Source organism: Strix uralensis, unplaced genomic scaffold (genome assembly GCF_047716275.1).
Source record: "Strix uralensis isolate ZFMK-TIS-50842 unplaced genomic scaffold, bStrUra1 scaffold_47, whole genome shotgun sequence".
NCBI lineage: Eukaryota > Metazoa > Chordata > Aves > Strigiformes > Strigidae > Strix > Strix uralensis.
In genome coordinates this window covers 161740-179710 of record NW_027436716.1, presented here as the reverse complement: position 1 = coordinate 179710, position 17971 = coordinate 161740, and positions in this window count along the sequence as shown.

Here is a 17971-nt window from a genome sequence, read left to right as displayed (position 1 = left end):
ACTTCTGTTTCCCAGGAACAGAGAAGGTGCTAGCAGGGAATTCTCTGCCTGCCTTTCCCCAGTGCTCTGCAAGCTCTCCAGGACAACGTAAAATCTGGGGCTCTGTGCTTTCTTTCGTTCTGAACAAGTGTTACTGTTTTCTGCACAAAAGCGATTCTGCGAAGCAATGTGAACACTTCTGTTTCCCAGGCACAGAGAAGGTGCTAGCAGGGAATTCTCTGCCTGCTTTTCCCCAGTGCTCTGCAAGCTCTCCAGGACAACATAGAATCTGGGGCTCTGTGCTTTCTTTCGTTCTGAACAAGTGTTACTGTTTTCTGCACAAAAGCGATTCTGCGAAGCAATGTGAACACTTCTGCTTCCCAGGCACAGAGAAGGTGCTAGCAGGGAATTCTCTGCCTGCCTTTCCCCAGTGCTCTGCAAGCTCTCCAGGACAACATAAAATCTGGGGCTCTGTGCTTTCTTTCGTCTGAACAAGTGTTACTGTTTTCTGCACAAAAGCGATTCTGCGAAGGAATGTGAACAGGCACAGAGAAGGTGCTAGCAGGGAATTCTCTGCCTGCCTTTCCCCAGTGCTCTGCAAGCTCTCCAGGACAACATAAAATCTGGGGCTCTGTGCTTTCTTTCGTTCTGAACAAGTGTTACTGTTTTCTGCACAAAAGCGATTCTGCGAAGCAATGTGAACACTTCTGTTTCCCAGGCACAGAGAAGGTGCTAGCAGGGAATTCTCTGCCTGCTTTTCCCCAGTGCTCTGCAAGCTCTCCAGGACAACATAGAATCTGGGGCTCTGTGCTTTCTTTCGTTCTGAACAAGTGTTACTGTTTTCTGCACAAAAGTGATTCTGCGAAGCAATGTGAACATTTCTGCTTCCGAGGCACAGAGAAGGTGCTAGCAGGGAATTCTCTGCCTGCCTTTCCCAAGTGCTCTGCAAGCTCTCCAGGACAACATAAAATCTGGGGCTCTGTGCTTTCTTTCGTCTGAACAAGTGTTACTGTTTTCTGCACAAAAGCGATTCTGCGAAGGAATGGGAACAGGCACAGAGAAGGTGCTAGCAGGGAATTCTCTGCCTGCCTTTCCCCAGTGCTCTGCAAGCTCTCCAGGACAACAGCAAATCTGGGGCTCTGTGCTTTCTTTCGTTGTGAACAAGTGTTACTGTTTTCTGCACAAAAGCGATTCTGCGAAGCAATGTGAACACTTCTGTTTCCCAGGAACAGAGAAGGTGCTAGCAGGGAATTCTCTGCCTGCCTTTCCCCAGTGCTCTGCAAGCTCTCCAGGACAACATAAAATCTGGGGCTCTGTGCTTTCTTTCGTTCTGAACAAGTGTTACTGTTTTCTGCACAAAAGCGATTCTGCGAAGCAATGTGAACACTTCTGTTTCCCAGGCACAGAGAAGGTGCTAGCAGGGAATTCTCTGCCTGCTTTTCCCCAGTGCTCTGCAAGCTCTCCAGGACAACATAGAATCTGGGGCTCTGTGCTTTCTTTCGTTCTGAACAAGTGTTACTGTTTTCTGCACAAAAGTGATTCTGCGAAGCAATGTGAACACTTCTGCTTCCCAGGCACAGAGAAGGTGCTAGCAGGGAATTCTCTGCCTGCCTTTCCCCAGTGCTCTGCAAGCTCTCCAGGACAACATAAAATCTGGGGCTCTGTGCTTTCTTTCGTTTCAACAAGTGTTACTGTTTTCTGCACAAAAGCGATTCTGCGAAGCAATGTGAACACTTCTGTTTCCCAGGCACAGAGAAGGTGCTAGCAGGGAATTCTCTGCCTGCTTTTCCCCAGTGCTCTGCAAGCTCTCCAGGACAACATAAAATCTGGGGCTCTGTGCTTTCTTTCGTTCTGAACAAGTGTTACTGTTTTCTGCACAAAAGCGATTCTGCGAAGCAATGGGAACAGGCACAGAGAAGGTGCTAGCAGGGAATTCTCTGCCTGCCTTTCCCCAGTGCTCTGCAAGCTCTCCAGGACAACATAAAATCTGGGGCTCTGTGCTTTCTTTCGTTTCAACAAGTGTTACTGTTTTCTGCACAAAAGCAATTCTGCGAAGCAATGTGAACACTTCTGTTTCCCAGGCACAGAGAAGGTGCTAGCAGGGAATTCTCTGCCTGCCTTTCCCCAGTGCTCTGCAAGCTCTCCAGGACAACATAAAATCTGGGGCTCTGTGCTTTCTTTCGTTCTGAACAAGTGTTACTGTTTTCTGCACAAAAGCTATTCTGCGAAGCAATGTGAACACTTCTGTTTCCCAGGAACAGAGAAGGTGCTAGCAGGGAATTCTCTGCCTGCTTTTCCCCAGTGCTCTGCAAGCTCTCCAGGACAACATAAAATCTGGGGCTCTGTGCTTTCTTTCGTTGTGAACAAGTGTTACTGTTTTCTGCACAAAAGCGATTCTGCGAAGCAATGTGAACACTTCTGCTTCCCAGGCACAGAGAAGGTGCTAGCAGGGAATTCTCTGCCTGCCTTTCCCCAGTGCTCTGCAAGCTCTCCAGGACAACAGCAAATCTGGGGCTCTGTGCTTTCTTTCGTTGTGAACAAGTGTTACTGTTTTCTGCACAAAAGCGATTCTGCGAAGCAATGGGAACACTTCTGCTTCCCAGGCACAGAGAAGGTGCTAGCAGGGAATTCTCTGCCTGCCTTTCCCCAGTGCTCTGCAAGCTCTCCAGGACAACATAAAATCTGGGGCTCTGTGCTTTCTTTCGTCTGAACAAGTGTTACTGTTTTCTGCACAAAAGCGATTCTGCGAAGCAACGTGAACACTTCTGCTTCCCAGGCACAGAGAAGGTGCTAGCAGGGAATTCTCTGCCTGCCTTTCCCCAGTGCTCTGCAAGCTCTCCAGGACAACATAAAATCTGGGGCTCTGTGCTTTCTTTCTGCTGAACAAGTGTTACTGTTTTCTGCACAAAAGCGATTCTGCGAAGGAATGTGAACAGGCACAGAGAAGGTGCTAGCAGGGAATTCTCTGCCTGCCTTTCCCCAGTGCTCTGCAAGCTCTCCAGGACAACAGCAAATCTGGGGCTCTGTGCTTTCTTTCGTTCTGAACAAGTGTTACTGTTTTCTGCACAAAAGCGATTCTGCGAAGCAATGTGAACACTTCTGTTTCCCAGGCACAGAGAAGGTGCTAGCAGGGAATTCTCTGCCTGCCTTTCCCCAGTGCTCTGCAAGCTCTCCAGGACAACATAAAATCTGGGGCTCTGTGCTTTCTTTCGTCTGAACAAGTGTTACTGTTTTCTGCACAAAAGCGATTCTGCGAAGCAATGTGAACAGGCACAGAGAAGGTGCTAGCAGGGAATTCTCTGCCTGCCTTTCCCCAGTGCTCTGCAAGCTCTCCAGGACAACATAAAATCTGGGGCTCTGTGCTTTCTTTCGTCTGAACAAGTGTTACTGTTTTCTGCACAAAAGCGATTCTGCGAAGCAACGTGAACACTTCTGCTTCCCAGGCACAGAGAAGGTGCTAGCAGGGAATTCTCTGCCTGCCTTTCCCCAGTGCTCTGCAAGCTCTCCAGGACAACATAAAATCTGGGGCTCTGTGCTTTCTTTCGTTCTGAACAAGTGTTACTGTTTTCTGCACAAAAGCGATTCTGCGAAGCAATGTGAACACTTCTGTTTCCCAGGAACAGAGAAGGTGCTAGCAGGGAATTCTCTGCCTGCCTTTCCCCAGTGCTCTGCAAGCTCTCCAGGACAACATAAAATCTGGGGCTCTGTGCTTTCTTTCGTTCTGAACAAGTGTTACTGTTTTCTGCACAAAAGCGATTCTGCGAAGCAACGTGAACACTTCTGCTTCCCAGTCACAGAGAAGGTGCTAGCAGGGAATTCTCTGCCTGCCTTTCCCCAGTGCTCTGCAAGCTCTCCAGAACAACATAAAATCTGGGGCTCTGTGCTTTCTTTCGTTCTGAACAAGTGTTACTGTTTTCTGCACAAAAGCGATTCTGCGAAGCAATGTGAACACTTCTGTTTCCCAGGAACAGAGAAGGTGCTAGCAGGGAATTCTCTGCCTGCCTTTCCCCAGTGCTCTGCAAGCTCTCCAGGACAACGTAAAATCTGGGGCTCTGTGCTTTCTTTCGTTCTGAACAAGTGTTACTGTTTTCTGCACAAAAGCGATTCTGCGAAGCAATGTGAACACTTCTGCTTCCCAGGCACAGAGAAGGTGCTAGCAGGGAATTCTCTGCCTGCTTTTCCCCAGTGCTCTGCAAGCTCTCCAGGACAACATAGAATCTGGGGCTCTGTGCTTTCTTTCGTTCTGAACAAGTGTTACTGTTTTCTGCACAAAAGCGATTCTGCGAAGCAATGTGAACACTTCTGCTTCCCAGGCACAGAGAAGGTGCTAGCAGGGAATTCTCTGCCTGCCTTTCCCCAGTGCTCTGCAAGCTCTCCAGGACAACATAAAATCTGGGGCTCTGTGCTTTCTTTCGTTCTGAACAAGTGTTACTGTTTTCTGCACAAAAGTGATTCTGCGAAGCAATGTGAACATTTCTGCTTCCGAGGCACAGAGAAGGTGCTAGCAGGGAATTCTCTGCCTGCCTTTCCCAAGTGCTCTGCAAGCTCTCCAGGACAACATAAAATCTGGGGCTCTGTGCTTTCTTTCGTCTGAACAAGTGTTACTGTTTTCTGCACAAAAGCGATTCTGCGAAGCAATGTGAACAGGCACAGAGAAGGTGCTAGCAGGGAATTCTCTGCCTGCCTTTCCCCAGTGCTCTGCAAGCTCTCCAGGACAACATAAAATCTGGGGCTCTGTGCTTTCTTTCGTCTGAACAAGTGTTACTGTTTTCTGCACAAAAGCGATTCTGCGAAGCAACGTGAACACTTCTGCTTCCCAGGCACAGAGAAGGTGCTAGCAGGGAATTCTCTGCCTGCCTTTCCCCAGTGCTCTGCAAGCTCTCCAGGACAACATAAAATCTGGGGCTCTGTGCTTTCTTTCGTTCTGAACAAGTGTTACTGTTTTCTGCACAAAAGCGATTCTGCGAAGCAATGTGAACACTTCTGTTTCCCAGGAACAGAGAAGGTGCTAGCAGGGAATTCTCTGCCTGCCTTTCCCCAGTGCTCTGCAAGCTCTCCAGGACAACATAAAATCTGGGGCTCTGTGCTTTCTTTCGTTCTGAACAAGTGTTACTGTTTTCTGCACAAAAGCGATTCTGCGAAGCAACGTGAACACTTCTGCTTCCCAGTCACAGAGAAGGTGCTAGCAGGGAATTCTCTGCCTGCCTTTCCCCAGTGCTCTGCAAGCTCTCCAGAACAACATAAAATCTGGGGCTCTGTGCTTTCTTTCGTTCTGAACAAGTGTTACTGTTTTCTGCACAAAAGCGATTCTGCGAAGCAATGTGAACACTTCTGTTTCCCAGGAACAGAGAAGGTGCTAGCAGGGAATTCTCTGCCTGCCTTTCCCCAGTGCTCTGCAAGCTCTCCAGGACAACGTAAAATCTGGGGCTCTGTGCTTTCTTTCGTTCTGAACAAGTGTTACTGTTTTCTGCACAAAAGCGATTCTGCGAAGCAATGTGAACACTTCTGCTTCCCAGGCACAGAGAAGGTGCTAGCAGGGAATTCTCTGCCTGCTTTTCCCCAGTGCTCTGCAAGCTCTCCAGGACAACATAGAATCTGGGGCTCTGTGCTTTCTTTCGTTCTGAACAAGTGTTACTGTTTTCTGCACAAAAGCGATTCTGCGAAGCAATGTGAACACTTCTGCTTCCCAGGCACAGAGAAGGTGCTAGCAGGGAATTCTCTGCCTGCCTTTCCCCAGTGCTCTGCAAGCTCTCCAGGACAACATAAAATCTGGGGCTCTGTGCTTTCTTTCGTCTGAACAAGTGTTACTGTTTTCTGCACAAAAGCGATTCTGCGAAGGAATGTGAACAGGCACAGAGAAGGTGCTAGCAGGGAATTCTCTGCCTGCCTTTCCCCAGTGCTCTGCAAGCTCTCCAGGACAACATAAAATCTGGGGCTCTGTGCTTTCTTTCGTTCTGAACAAGTGTTACTGTTTTCTGCACAAAAGCGATTCTGCGAAGCAATGTGAACACTTCTGTTTCCCAGGCACAGAGAAGGTGCTAGCAGGGAATTCTCTGCCTGCTTTTCCCCAGTGCTCTGCAAGCTCTCCAGGACAACATAGAATCTGGGGCTCTGTGCTTTCTTTCGTTCTGAACAAGTGTTACTGTTTTCTGCACAAAAGTGATTCTGCGAAGCAATGTGAACATTTCTGCTTCCGAGGCACAGAGAAGGTGCTAGCAGGGAATTCTCTGCCTGCCTTTCCCAAGTGCTCTGCAAGCTCTCCAGGACAACATAAAATCTGGGGCTCTGTGCTTTCTTTCGTCTGAACAAGTGTTACTGTTTTCTGCACAAAAGCGATTCTGCGAAGGAATGGGAACAGGCACAGAGAAGGTGCTAGCAGGGAATTCTCTGCCTGCTTTTCCCCAGTGCTCTGCAAGCTCTCCAGGACAACATAGAATCTGGGGCTCTGTGCTTTCTTTCGTTCTGAACAAGTGTTACTGTTTTCTGCACAAAAGTGATTCTGCGAAGCAATGTGAACATTTCTGCTTCCGAGGCACAGAGAAGGTGCTAGCAGGGAATTCTCTGCCTGCCTTTCCCAAGTGCTCTGCAAGCTCTCCAGGACAACATAAAATCTGGGGCTCTGTGCTTTCTTTCGTCTGAACAAGTGTTACTGTTTTCTGCACAAAAGCGATTCTGCGAAGCAATGTGAACAGGCACAGAGAAGGTGCTAGCAGGGAATTCTCTGCCTGCCTTTCCCCAGTGCTCTGCAAGCTCTCCAGGACAACATAAAATCTGGGGCTCTGTGCTTTCTTTCGTCTGAACAAGTGTTACTGTTTTCTGCACAAAAGCGATTCTGCGAAGCAACGTGAACACTTCTGCTTCCCAGGCACAGAGAAGGTGCTAGCAGGGAATTCTCTGCCTGCCTTTCCCCAGTGCTCTGCAAGCTCTCCAGGACAACATAAAATCTGGGGCTCTGTGCTTTCTTTCGTTCTGAACAAGTGTTACTGTTTTCTGCACAAAAGCGATTCTGCGAAGCAATGTGAACACTTCTGTTTCCCAGGAACAGAGAAGGTGCTAGCAGGGAATTCTCTGCCTGCCTTTCCCCAGTGCTCTGCAAGCTCTCCAGGACAACATAAAATCTGGGGCTCTGTGCTTTCTTTCGTTCTGAACAAGTGTTACTGTTTTCTGCACAAAAGCGATTCTGCGAAGCAACGTGAACACTTCTGCTTCCCAGTCACAGAGAAGGTGCTAGCAGGGAATTCTCTGCCTGCCTTTCCCCAGTGCTCTGCAAGCTCTCCAGAACAACATAAAATCTGGGGCTCTGTGCTTTCTTTCGTTCTGAACAAGTGTTACTGTTTTCTGCACAAAAGCGATTCTGCGAAGCAATGTGAACACTTCTGTTTCCCAGGAACAGAGAAGGTGCTAGCAGGGAATTCTCTGCCTGCCTTTCCCCAGTGCTCTGCAAGCTCTCCAGGACAACGTAAAATCTGGGGCTCTGTGCTTTCTTTCGTTCTGAACAAGTGTTACTGTTTTCTGCACAAAAGCGATTCTGCGAAGCAATGTGAACACTTCTGCTTCCCAGGCACAGAGAAGGTGCTAGCAGGGAATTCTCTGCCTGCTTTTCCCCAGTGCTCTGCAAGCTCTCCAGGACAACATAGAATCTGGGGCTCTGTGCTTTCTTTCGTTCTGAACAAGTGTTACTGTTTTCTGCACAAAAGCGATTCTGCGAAGCAATGTGAACACTTCTGCTTCCCAGGCACAGAGAAGGTGCTAGCAGGGAATTCTCTGCCTGCCTTTCCCCAGTGCTCTGCAAGCTCTCCAGGACAACATAAAATCTGGGGCTCTGTGCTTTCTTTCGTCTGAACAAGTGTTACTGTTTTCTGCACAAAAGCGATTCTGCGAAGGAATGTGAACAGGCACAGAGAAGGTGCTAGCAGGGAATTCTCTGCCTGCCTTTCCCCAGTGCTCTGCAAGCTCTCCAGGACAACATAAAATCTGGGGCTCTGTGCTTTCTTTCGTTCTGAACAAGTGTTACTGTTTTCTGCACAAAAGCGATTCTGCGAAGCAATGTGAACACTTCTGTTTCCCAGGCACAGAGAAGGTGCTAGCAGGGAATTCTCTGCCTGCTTTTCCCCAGTGCTCTGCAAGCTCTCCAGGACAACATAGAATCTGGGGCTCTGTGCTTTCTTTCGTTCTGAACAAGTGTTACTGTTTTCTGCACAAAAGTGATTCTGCGAAGCAATGTGAACATTTCTGCTTCCGAGGCACAGAGAAGGTGCTAGCAGGGAATTCTCTGCCTGCCTTTCCCAAGTGCTCTGCAAGCTCTCCAGGACAACATAAAATCTGGGGCTCTGTGCTTTCTTTCGTCTGAACAAGTGTTACTGTTTTCTGCACAAAAGCGATTCTGCGAAGGAATGGGAACAGGCACAGAGAAGGTGCTAGCAGGGAATTCTCTGCCTGCTTTTCCCCAGTGCTCTGCAAGCTCTCCAGGACAACATAGAATCTGGGGCTCTGTGCTTTCTTTCGTTCTGAACAAGTGTTACTGTTTTCTGCACAAAAGCGATTCTGCGAAGCAATGTGAACACTTCTGCTTCCCAGGCACAGAGAAGGTGCTAGCAGGGAATTCTCTGCCTGCCTTTCCCCAGTGCTCTGCAAGCTCTCCAGGACAACATAAAATCTGGGGCTCTGTGCTTTCTTTCGTCTGAACAAGTGTTACTGTTTTCTGCACAAAAGCGATTCTGCGAAGGAATGTGAACAGGCACAGAGAAGGTGCTAGCAGGGAATTCTCTGCCTGCCTTTCCCCAGTGCTCTGCAAGCTCTCCAGGACAACATAAAATCTGGGGCTCTGTGCTTTCTTTCGTTCTGAACAAGTGTTACTGTTTTCTGCACAAAAGCGATTCTGCGAAGCAATGTGAACACTTCTGTTTCCCAGGCACAGAGAAGGTGCTAGCAGGGAATTCTCTGCCTGCTTTTCCCCAGTGCTCTGCAAGCTCTCCAGGACAACATAGAATCTGGGGCTCTGTGCTTTCTTTCGTTCTGAACAAGTGTTACTGTTTTCTGCACAAAAGTGATTCTGCGAAGCAATGTGAACATTTCTGCTTCCGAGGCACAGAGAAGGTGCTAGCAGGGAATTCTCTGCCTGCCTTTCCCAAGTGCTCTGCAAGCTCTCCAGGACAACATAAAATCTGGGGCTCTGTGCTTTCTTTCGTCTGAACAAGTGTTACTGTTTTCTGCACAAAAGCGATTCTGCGAAGGAATGTGAACAGGCACAGAGAAGGTGCTAGCAGGGAATTCTCTGCCTGCCTTTCCCCAGTGCTCTGCAAGCTCTCCAGGACAACAGCAAATCTGGGGCTCTGTGCTTTCTTTCGTTGTGAACAAGTGTTACTGTTTTCTGCACAAAAGCGATTCTGCGAAGCAATGTGAACACTTCTGTTTCCCAGGAACAGAGAAGGTGCTAGCAGGGAATTCTCTGCCTGCCTTTCCCCAGTGCTCTGCAAGCTCTCCAGGACAACATAAAATCTGGGGCTCTGTGCTTTCTTTCGTTCTGAACAAGTGTTACTGTTTTCTGCACAAAAGCGATTCTGCGAAGCAATGTGAACACTTCTGTTTCCCAGGCACAGAGAAGGTGCTAGCAGGGAATTCTCTGCCTGCTTTTCCCCAGTGCTCTGCAAGCTCTCCAGGACAACATAGAATCTGGGGCTCTGTGCTTTCTTTCGTTCTGAACAAGTGTTACTGTTTTCTGCACAAAAGTGATTCTGCGAAGCAATGTGAAGACTTCTGCTTCCCAGGCACAGAGAAGGTGCTAGCAGGGAATTCTCTGCCTGCCTTTCCCCAGTGCTCTGCAAGCTCTCCAGGACAACATAAAATCTGGGGCTCTGTGCTTTCTTTCGTTTCAACAAGTGTTACTGTTTTCTGCACAAAAGCGATTCTGCGAAGCAATGTGAACACTTCTGTTTCCCAGGCACAGAGAAGGTGCTAGCAGGGAATTCTCTGCCTGCTTTTCCCCAGTGCTCTGCAAGCTCTCCAGGACAACATAAAATCTGGGGCTCTGTGCTTTCTTTCGTTCTGAACAAGTGTTACTGTTTTCTGCACAAAAGCGATTCTGCGAAGCAATGGGAACAGGCACAGAGAAGGTGCTAGCAGGGAATTCTCTGCCTGCCTTTCCCCAGTGCTCTGCAAGCTCTCCAGGACAACATAAAATCTGGGGCTCTGTGCTTTCTTTCGTTTCAACAAGTGTTACTGTTTTCTGCACAAAAGCAATTCTGCGAAGCAATGTGAACACTTCTGTTTCCCAGGCACAGAGAAGGTGCTAGCAGGGAATTCTCTGCCTGCCTTTCCCCAGTGCTCTGCAAGCTCTCCAGGACAACATAAAATCTGGGGCTCTGTGCTTTCTTTCGTTCTGAACAAGTGTTACTGTTTTCTGCACAAAAGCTATTCTGCGAAGCAATGTGAACACTTCTGTTTCCCAGGAACAGAGAAGGTGCTAGCAGGGAATTCTCTGCCTGCTTTTCCCCAGTGCTCTGCAAGCTCTCCAGGACAACATAAAATCTGGGGCTCTGTGCTTTCTTTCGTTGTGAACAAGTGTTACTGTTTTCTGCACAAAAGCGATTCTGCGAAGCAATGTGAACACTTCTGCTTCCCAGGCACAGAGAAGGTGCTAGCAGGGAATTCTCTGCCTGCCTTTCCCCAGTGCTCTGCAAGCTCTCCAGGACAACAGCAAATCTGGGGCTCTGTGCTTTCTTTCGTTGTGAACAAGTGTTACTGTTTTCTGCACAAAAGCGATTCTGCGAAGCAATGGGAACACTTCTGCTTCCCAGGCACAGAGAAGGTGCTAGCAGGGAATTCTCTGCCTGCCTTTCCCCAGTGCTCTGCAAGCTCTCCAGGACAACATAGAATCTGGGGCTCTGTGCTTTCTTTCGTCTGAACAAGTGTTACTGTTTTCTGCACAAAAGCGATTCTGCGAAGCAACGTGAACACTTCTGCTTCCCAGGCACAGAGAAGGTGCTAGCAGGGAATTCTCTGCCTGCCTTTCCCCAGTGCTCTGCAAGCTCTCCAGGACAACATAAAATCTGGGGCTCTGTGCTTTCTTTCGTTCTGAACAACTGTTACTGTTTTCTGCACAAAAGCGATTCTGCGAAGCAATGTGAACACTTCTGTTTCCCAGGAACAGAGAACGTGCTAGCAGGGAATTCTCTGCCTGCTTTTCCCCAGTGCTCTGCAATCTCTCCAGGACAACATAAAATCTGGGGCTCTGTGCTTTCTTTCGTTCTGAACAAGTGTTACTGTTTTCTGCACAAAAGCGATTCTGCGAAGCAATGTGAACAGGCACAGAGAAGGTGCTAGCAGGGAATTCTCTGCCTGCCTTTCCCCAGTGCTCTGCAAGCTCTCCAGGACAACAGCAAATCTGGGGCTCTGTGCTTTCTTTCGTTCTGAACAAGTGTTACTGTTTTCTGCACAAAAGCGATTCTGCGAAGGAATGGGAACAGGCACAGAGAAGGTGCTAGCAGGGAATTCTCTGCCTGCCTTTCCCCAGTGCTCTGCAAGCTCTCCAGGACAACATAAAATCTGGGGCTCTGTGCTTTCTTTCGTTCTGAACAAGTGTTACTGTTTTCTGCACAAAAGTGATTCTGCGAAGCAATGTGAACACATCTGCTTCCCAGGCACAGAGAAGGTGCTAGCAGGGAATTCTCTGCCTGCCTTTCCCCAGTGCTCTGCAAGCTCTCCAGGACAACATAAAATCTGGGGCTCTGTGCTTTCTTTCGTTCTGAACAAGTGTTACTGTTTTCTGCACAAAAGCGATTCTGCGAAGCAATGTGAACACTTCTGTTTCCCAGGCACAGAGAAGGTGCTAGCAGGGAATTCTCTGCCTGCTTTTCCCCAGTGCTCTGCAAGCTCTCCAGGACAACATAGAATCTGGGGCTCTGTGCTTTCTTTCGTTCTGAACAAGTGTTACTGTTTTCTGCACAAAAGTGATTCTGCGAAGCAATGTGAACATTTCTGCTTCCGAGGCACAGAGAAGGTGCTAGCAGGGAATTCTCTGCCTGCCTTTCCCCAGTGCTCTGCAAGCTCTCCAGGACAACATAAAATCTGGGGCTCTGTGCTTTCTTTCATCTGAACAAGTGTTACTGTTTTCTGCACAAAAGCGATTCTGCGAAGCAATGTGAACAGGCACAGAGAAGGTGCTAGCAGGGAATTCTCTGCCTGCCTTTCCCCAGTGCTCTGCAAGCTCTCCAGGACAACAGCAAATCTGGGGCTCTGTGCTTTCTTTCGTCTGAACAAGTGTTACTGTTTTCTGCACAAAAGCGATTCTGCGAAGCAACGTGAACACTTCTGCTTCCCAGGCACAGAGAAGGTGCTAGCAGGGAATTCTCTGCCTGCCTTTCCCCAGTGCTCTGCAAGCTCTCCAGGACAACATAAAATCTGGGGCTCTGTGCTTTCTTTCGTTCTGAACAAGTGTTACTGTTTTCTGCACAAAAGCGATTCTGCGAAGCAATGTGAACACTTCTGTTTCCCAGGAACAGAGAAGGTGCTAGCAGGGAATTCTCTGCCTGCCTTTCCCCAGTGCTCTGCAAGCTCTCCAGGACAACGTAAAATCTGGGGCTCTGTGCTTTCTTTCGTTCTGAACAAGTGTTACTGTTTTCTGCACAAAAGCGATTCTGCGAAGCAATGTGAACACTTCTGTTTCCCAGGCACAGAGAAGGTGCTAGCAGGGAATTCTCTGCCTGCCTTTCCCCAGTGCTCTGCAAGCTCTCCAGGACAACATAAAATCTGGGGCTCTGTGCTTTCTTTCGTTCTGAACAAGTGTTACTGTTTTCTGCACAAAAGCGATTCTGCGAAGCAATGTGAACACTTCTGTTTCCCAGGCACAGAGAAGGTGCTAGCAGGGAATTCTCTGCCTGCTTTTCCCCAGTGCTCTGCAAGCTCTCCAGGACAACATAGAATCTGGGGCTCTGTGCTTTCTTTCGTTCTGAACAAGTGTTACTGTTTTCTGCACAAAAGCGATTCTGCGAAGCAATGTGAACACTTGTGCTTCCCAGGCACAGAGAAGGTGCTAGCAGGGAATTCTCTGCCTGCCTTTCCCCAGTGCTCTGCAAGCTCTCCAGGACAACATAAAATCTGGGGCTCTGTGCTTTCTTTCGTCTGAACAAGTGTTACTGTTTTCTGCACAAAAGCGATTCTGCGAAGGAATGTGAACAGGCACAGAGAAGGTGCTAGCAGGGAATTCTCTGCCTGCCTTTCCCCAGTGCTCTGCAAGCTCTCCAGGACAACATAAAATCTGGGGCTCTGTGCTTTCTTTCGTTCTGAACAACTGTTACTGTTTTCTGCACAAAAGCGATTCTGCGAAGCAATGTGAACACTTCTGTTTCCCAGGAACAGAGAACGTGCTAGCAGGGAATTCTCTGCCTGCTTTTCCCCAGTGCTCTGCAATCTCTCCAGGACAACATAAAATCTGGGGCTCTGTGCTTTCTTTCGTTCTGAACAAGTGTTACTGTTTTCTGCACAAAAGCGATTCTGCGAAGCAATGTGAACAGGCACAGAGAAGGTGCTAGCAGGGAATTCTCTGCCTGCCTTTCCCCAGTGCTCTGCAAGCTCTCCAGGACAACAGCAAATCTGGGGCTCTGTGCTTTCTTTCGTTCTGAACAAGTGTTACTGTTTTCTGCACAAAAGCGATTCTGCGAAGGAATGGGAACAGGCACAGAGAAGGTGCTAGCAGGGAATTCTCTGCCTGCCTTTCCCCAGTGCTCTGCAAGCTCTCCAGGACAACATAAAATCTGGGGCTCTGTGCTTTCTTTCGTTCTGAACAAGTGTTACTGTTTTCTGCACAAAAGCGATTCTGCGAAGCAATGTGAACACTTCTGTTTCCCAGGCACAGAGAAGGTGCTAGCAGGGAATTCTCTGCCTGCTTTTCCCCAGTGCTCTGCAAGCTCTCCAGGACAACATAGAATCTGGGGCTCTGTGCTTTCTTTCGTTCTGAACAAGTGTTACTGTTTTCTGCACAAAAGTGATTCTGCGAAGCAATGTGAACATTTCTGCTTCCGAGGCACAGAGAAGGTGCTAGCAGGGAATTCTCTGCCTGCCTTTCCCCAGTGCTCTGCAAGCTCTCCAGGACAACATAAAATCTGGGGCTCTGTGCTTTCTTTCATCTGAACAAGTGTTACTGTTTTCTGCACAAAAGCGATTCTGCGAAGCAATGTGAACAGGCACAGAGAAGGTGCTAGCAGGGAATTCTCTGCCTGCCTTTCCCCAGTGCTCTGCAAGCTCTCCAGGACAACAGCAAATCTGGGGCTCTGTGCTTTCTTTCGTCTGAACAAGTGTTACTGTTTTCTGCACAAAAGCGATTCTGCGAAGCAACGTGAACACTTCTGCTTCCCAGGCACAGAGAAGGTGCTAGCAGGGAATTCTCTGCCTGCCTTTCCCCAGTGCTCTGCAAGCTCTCCAGGACAACATAAAATCTGGGGCTCTGTGCTTTCTTTCGTTCTGAACAAGTGTTACTGTTTTCTGCACAAAAGCGATTCTGCGAAGCAATGTGAACACTTCTGTTTCCCAGGAACAGAGAAGGTGCTAGCAGGGAATTCTCTGCCTGCCTTTCCCCAGTGCTCTGCAAGCTCTCCAGGACAACGTAAAATCTGGGGCTCTGTGCTTTCTTTCGTTCTGAACAAGTGTTACTGTTTTCTGCACAAAAGCGATTCTGCGAAGCAATGTGAACACTTCTGTTTCCCAGGCACAGAGAAGGTGCTAGCAGGGAATTCTCTGCCTGCCTTTCCCCAGTGCTCTGCAAGCTCTCCAGGACAACATAAAATCTGGGGCTCTGTGCTTTCTTTCGTTCTGAACAAGTGTTACTGTTTTCTGCACAAAAGCGATTCTGCGAAGCAATGTGAACACTTCTGTTTCCCAGGCACAGAGAAGGTGCTAGCAGGGAATTCTCTGCCTGCTTTTCCCCAGTGCTCTGCAAGCTCTCCAGGACAACAGCAAATCTGGGGCTCTGTGCTTTCTTTCGTTCTGAACAAGTGTTACTGTTTTCTGCACAAAAGCGATTCTGCGAAGCAATGTGAACACTTCTGCTTCCCAGGCACAGAGAAGGTGCTAGCAGGGAATTCTCTGCCTGCCTTTCCCCAGTGCTCTGCAAGCTCTCCAGGACAACATAAAATCTGGGGCTCTGTGCTTTCTTTCGTCTGAACAAGTGTTACTGTTTTCTGCACAAAAGCGATTCTGCGAAGGAATGTGAACAGGCACAGAGAAGGTGCTAGCAGGGAATTCTCTGCCTGCCTTTCCCCAGTGCTCTGCAAGCTCTCCAGGACAACATAAAATCTGGGGCTCTGTGCTTTCTTTCGTTCTGAACAAGTGTTACTGTTTTCTGCACAAAAGCGATTCTGCGAAGCAATGTGAACACTTCTGTTTCCCAGGCACAGAGAAGGTGCTAGCAGGGAATTCTCTGCCTGCTTTTCCCCAGTGCTCTGCAAGCTCTCCAGGACAACATAGAATCTGGGGCTCTGTGCTTTCTTTCATTCTGAACAAGTGTTACTGTTTTCTGCACAAAAGTGATTCTGCGAAGCAATGTGAACATCTCTGCTTCCGAGGCACAGAGAAGGTGCTAGCAGGGAATTCTCTGCCTGCCTTTCCCAAGTGCTCTGCAAGCTCTCCAGGACAACATAAAATCTGGGGCTCTGTGCTTTCTTTCGTCTGAACAAGTGTTACTGTTTTCTGCACAAAAGCGATTCTGCGAAGCAATGTGAACAGGCACAGAGAAGGTGCTAGCAGGGAATTCTCTGCCTGCCTTTCCCCAGTGCTCTGCAAGCTCTCCAGGACAACAGCAAATCTGGGGCTCTGTGCTTTCTTTCGTCTGAACAAGTGTTACTGTTTTCTGCACAAAAGCGATTCTGCGAAGCAACGTGAACACTTCTGCTTCCCAGGCACAGAGAAGGTGCTAGCAGGGAATTCTCTGCCTGCCTTTCCCCAGTGCTCTGCAAGCTCTCCAGGACAACATAAAATCTGGGGCTCTGTGCTTTCTTTCGTTGTGAACAAGTGTTACTGTTTTCTGCACAAAAGCGATTCTGCGAAGCAATGTGAACACTTCTGTTTCCCAGGAACAGAGAAGGTGCTAGCAGGGAATTCTCTGCCTGCCTTTCCCCAGTGCTCTGCAAGCTCTCCAGGACAACATAAAATCTGGGGCTCTGTGCTTTCTTTCGTTCTGAACAAGTGTTACTGTTTTCTGCACAAAAGCGATTCTGCGAAGCAATGTGAACACTTCTGTTTCCCAGGCACAGAGAAGGTGCTAGCAGGGAATTCTCTGCCTGCTTTTCCCCAGTGCTCTGCAAGCTCTCCAGGACAACATAGAATCTGGGGCTCTGTGCTTTCTTTCGTTCTGAACAAGTGTTACTGTTTTCTGCACAAAAGTGATTCTGCGAAGCAATGTGAACACTTCTGCTTCCCAGGCACAGAGAAGGTGCTAGCAGGGAATTCTCTGCCTGCCTTTCCCCAGTGCTCTGCAAGCTCTCCAGGACAACATAAAATCTGGGGCTCTGTGCTTTCTTTCGTTTCAACAAGTGTTACTGTTTTCTGCACAAAAGCGATTCTGCGAAGCAATGTGAACACTTCTGTTTCCCAGGCACAGAGAAGGTGCTAGCAGGGAATTCTCTGCCTGCTTTTCCCCAGTGCTCTGCAAGCTCTCCAGGACAACATAAAATCTGGGGCTCTGTGCTTTCTTTCGTTCTGAACAAGTGTTACTGTTTTCTGCACAAAAGCGATTCTGCGAAGCAATGGGAACAGGCACAGAGAAGGTGCTAGCAGGGAATTCTCTGCCTGCCTTTCCCCAGTGCTCTGCAAGCTCTCCAGGACAAGATAAAATCTGGGGCTCTGTGCTTTCTTTCGTTCTGAACAAGTGTTACTGTTTTCTGCACAAAAGCGATTCTGCGAAGCAATGTGAACAATTCTGTTTCCCAGGCACAGAGAAGGTGCTAGCAGGGAATTCTCTGCCTGCCTTTCCCCAGTGCTCTGCAAGCTCTCCAGGACAACATAAAATCTGGGGCTCTGTGCTTTCTTTCGTTCTGAACAAGTGTTACTGTTTTCTGCACAAAAGCTATTCTGCGAAGCAATGTGAACACTTCTGTTTCCCAGGAACAGAGAAGGTGCTAGCAGGGAATTCTCTGCCTGCTTTTCCCCAGTGCTCTGCAAGCTCTCCAGGACAACATAAAATCTGGGGCTCTGTGCTTTCTTTCGTTGTGAACAAGTGTTACTGTTTTCTGCACAAAAGCGATTCTGCGAAGCAATGTGAACACTTCTGCTTCCCAGGCACAGAGAAGGTGCTAGCAGGGAATTCTCTGCCTGCCTTTCCCCAGTGCTCTGCAAGCTCTCCAGGACAACATAAAATCTGGGGCTCTGTGCTTTCTTTCGTCTGAACAAGTGTTACTGTTTTCTGCACAAAAGCGATTCTGCGAAGCAACGTGAACACTTCTGCTTCCCAGGCACAGAGAAGGTGCTAGCAGGGAATTCTCTGCCTGCCTTTCCCCAGTGCTCTGCAAGCTCTCCAGGACAACATAAAATCTGGGGCTCTGTGCTTTCTTTCGTTCTGAACAAGTGTTACTGTTTTCTGCACAAAAGTGATTCTGCGAAGCAATGTGAACACATCTGCTTCCCAGGCACAGAGAAGGTGCTAGCAGGGAATTCTCTGCCTGCCTTTCCCCAGTGCTCTGCAAGCTCTCCAGGACAACATAAAATCTGGGGCTCTGTGCTTTCTTTCGTTCTGAACAAGTGTTACTGTTTTCTGCACAAAAGCGATTCTGCGAAGCAATGTGAACACTTCTGTTTCCCAGGCACAGAGAAGGTGCTAGCAGGGAATTCTCTGCCTGCCTTTCCCCAGTGCTCTGCAAGCTCTCCAGGACAACATAAAATCTGGGGCTCTGTGCTTTCTTTCGTTCTGAACAAGTGTTACTGTTTTCTGCACAAAAGCGATTCTGCGAAGCAATGTGAACAATTCTGTTTCCCAGGCACAGAGAAGGTGCTAGCAGGGAATTCT